Source organism: Engraulis encrasicolus, chromosome 1 (genome assembly GCF_034702125.1).
Source record: "Engraulis encrasicolus isolate BLACKSEA-1 chromosome 1, IST_EnEncr_1.0, whole genome shotgun sequence".
Classification (NCBI taxonomy): domain Eukaryota; kingdom Metazoa; phylum Chordata; class Actinopteri; order Clupeiformes; family Engraulidae; genus Engraulis; species Engraulis encrasicolus.
Window position 1 is genome coordinate 55032052 of NC_085857.1, and position 3725 is coordinate 55035776.

Consider the following 3725-nt stretch of genomic DNA (forward strand, 5'->3'; position numbering starts at 1 on the left):
CATGGTAATGATTATTGATAAAGGTTTCCATGGTAATGATTATTGATAAAGGTTTCCATGGTGTTGTTTGTCACCTACAACCATTGACACTGAATAGAGAGGACGCCATGGGTTCTGTGATAGCCATTTCATAGTCTTAGTTTGGTTTGTATAATGTTTTGGGTTTCAATATTTGGTTATGAAATAGTGTAACAAGGAAAGTAAATATAACACATTATATAGACTTATTATGGAAATAATAGTAATAAATAATGTATAGAAATAATGTCAACAGTGTTTTATGCTGAGCTCTCTAACCATCTGATCACGTGGTACGCAATTTGGAACTTAACCTGTGACGTTATGCACAGGTGGATGATGGAACAGTTTGGATAATGGTGGATGGTGAGAGACCCTGGCAGAACACACTGTTTTGACCACATTCTTCTTTTACAAAGCATCTTTATTTTGGTTTTTCAATTAGGTCAGCCCCAGTATTTATTTTGTAAAGTATTTGAGTTAAGTTTGTCAACAATAAATCCACATCAAACGTGAGAGAAGAGGTGCGTTAATCCCTGCCAAGCGCTTCACCATAACTTTTGGAACCTGGAAAAAATTGGACACTACAAAGTCAAAACAGTACGCTGGATTAAGGATTTCGTTTATTGGATTACTGGACAAGAAAGACTAAGCATTGGAAAGATGAATCAAACAAAACTGTGAGTACAACGCGGAAGCAAAGTAACTTCGGGCGGCGCCTTTAAAGGACCTTTCTCGCCCCCGACATTTACTTGGATCTTGGATTAAGTTTGGATATTGTGCTTGCTGGACATTTACGGACATAAAAGACAAGAAACTGATTGGAAAATGTCAGGAATTGCAGAAGAAGACGTGGAAAATGAACAGTTGATGATCGACAAAGAAAAGGAAATTTCCACCACAACACTGTAATGCCTTTTTAAAAAGGTTGTATGAAAGATTTTTTGAGTAGTTTTCATGGAGATTAACAGTGACATCAGAGCACATGTCTTACATGGAGTTAATTTTTACTTCATCCATCAACTTTTGCAGAAAAGCCATAGAAAATATAGCTTGAAATGAAAATATGTTTATTGTATGTAATTTCCAAACACGCCGTAACATCAATTCAGTTTGTAAAATAGTTGTTTTTTTAACACAGTGAGATGTATTTAGTATGCATAAAACACTAGAGATCACCTTTTAGCTAATATGTGATGGGTTCATAGATTTTCCCCCAAAATACTGTCAGATTGTAATTTCCACCACCGTAATTTCCACCACATTGCACTATGGAGAGAGATCAGTATCAATATTACACACTAAGAAATGCTGGGTTGTTTTGTCAACCCAAGTGCTGAATAACAGCTGTTGGGTAAACGTGTTGGGTTATTCTAATGCAGTGTTGGGTTACTCTAACTCAATATTGGTACAGTGGGGAACATCTATGCTACTCTGCTGATTGGGTTATTAGTTAGGTTACACAATAACCCAACTCACTGGTTTATTGTACCCAACACTGTGTTGCCCTGCTACGTTTGAAATCAGAGTTCCCTGCAGATAACGTTCTTTCTGCCTGCCCGCCCTGGAAGAAGTGAACTGACCGGAGTCTTCAACAAAAATGAAGGTTTGTAATGTGTTTTTACTGTTTTGTCTCCAGCTAACTTTAGTTAACTGCCTAAAGCTGATAGATGTGTGATAGCCATTCGTTCATCCAACGCATTTCTTATCTTCCATACGATCGATCTATGAAGTATGAACCCATAGAATAAGAAGACCGTTGCCCAAGGTAGTCTCTACACAAACCTAAACCGTTGGTTAGGCCTACTCTCAATTACCTAAAGCAATGGAAATGGAGTCAACTAATCTAATCATAAGAAACACTGGAATGAATCTCGTCTCGAAACCAGATGGGATGAATTTTAATTTCACGAAACTCGCCTGTAACTTCAATCTGTGTCCAACCGTCTTTTGGTTTCCACGGTAACTCTCGACACAAATAACTGGCCGCAGTGCCGCCGCTCTGAAGTTGGTCTACCGGCAGGCAAATATTATCAACTCTCTGCCGCGAGTTCGCGTGGAATAAGTAGCACAAATCAGCACAAGTTAGAGAAATTAACAACAACGGAAAATACGGACGTGCCGTGTATCCCTATTCAGTTGGACTATTGCTGCTGGCATCTGCAGCTCTGCTCAAGGTAGGCTAGTTCATGGCTGATTGCTAGTCTGTGTGGTTTTAGAACCAGCTTTTCAGATAAGCCTGGACGTCCGCGAATTGGGCTTCGATATGCAGACATGTCAGGACGGTTAACACTGTATGTCAGCGAGCATGGTATAGCTACTACCTCTGGTTTAACAACAATGTGGCTTTCTATTTGCTATATGATTGCAGCTATGAAAAGAAGGAAGGAGACGTCCAGGACTGAACAGAGCTGTCACCTGTCACAGTGCAGTGCACCGACTGACTGCCGTGAGTAGTGGGCCCTATTTATAGTTTTCGGTGTGGGCAGGCCAAAGCGAATACGGTGCTTTTCAAAGAAAAATAATGTATTGACATTGGTGTAATGCAATGATAGACCTCCTTGGTGTAATGTGATGAGCATAGCCTACTTAAAAATATATTTTGCTGCAACTAAATGGATGCGGCCTATTATTCAGTTAGAATAATTTCAAATGTGTTTCTCACCATTTTTTAGGCTATTTGCTTGGATGTTGCTGAAAGAAAGGAGGCATTCTTCATTGTGCAGCACTAGCCTACTGTGGGTAAGTCACTGTTTTGTCCGTGTTGCAATAGTTTGGCTACCACTAGTGCATCCTTATACACTTAAGCCTTGACCAAATTGAGTTTCATTGCTAGTGATTTGACCTCATTCAATTGGATCCTCATATCAGAAGCATTTTTGTTTTCTGATATTTGTTTTTAATAGCCAACACTTTCTTTACTAGCTAACACTTTCTTATTTAGCCATTTATTTCACAGATGGTCTGACCTGTCTTGCAATGTCATCATCATTTTATAATTTTGTAACTAAATGTCGGCGGTCGCATGTGTGTTTTTCTTTTCATTCAGAGGCCGAGAGAGTTTTGACGAGGCTTCTGTACCCAGGAGGCGGAGGCAGCAATTCCAGCTTCAATGCGCACAGTCCTTTAAAAGGGACACCCAGCTAAGATTTTATTGCAAATTCTACACAGAATGCACTGCTCTACACATTTGGTTTTGGAAACACTGTGTATTATTGTAAGTGTACACCAGGGGTGGGGAACCTTTTTCATTTGAAGGGCCACTTCAAATTACTCTGAGGGCCGTGAAAGTCCTCCGAGGGCCGTACAATTAACACAAACCAAGTAGGATTTCCCCCTGCACTCTAGGCCAGTGTTTCTCAAAGTGTGGTCCGTGGACCACTGGTGGTCCGCGACAGAGCTCAGGTGGTCCGCAAGTGGATTTCTACTTTTCCAAGATGAGCTAGAAGTAGGCTATATTTGTACCACAATTACAATGTCAAACACATGGTAAGTCTTATTTCCACCACAATAATACAGGCTTGTAATGTAAATAAAAAGTAAGTGATCTGCATTGAAATTAGCCGTGTCAAATTAGCACCCCTCAAATGTCAATTGACTTGACAGGTGGTCCCTGAACACTTTTTGGGGGACAAAGTGGTCCTCGGTCTGAAAAAGTTTGAGAAACACTGCTCTAGGCCTATATGGAATGCAGCCACCTTAAAACA

The 3725-nt window shown here is 40.1% G+C and overlaps 1 long non-coding RNA gene across 1 annotated transcript; it reads left to right on the plus strand.

Annotated features, from left to right (window-relative positions):
- The first annotated feature begins 1320 nt into the window (after positions 1 to 1320).
- Positions 1321 to 3303, plus strand: LOC134442921 (uncharacterized). The gene is made up of 4 exons (XR_010033505.1): positions 1321 to 1624; positions 2390 to 2467; positions 2694 to 2760; positions 3068 to 3303. It is a non-coding gene; the product is annotated as an uncharacterized LOC134442921 (long non-coding RNA).
- Positions 3304 to 3725: the final 422 nt, after the last annotated feature.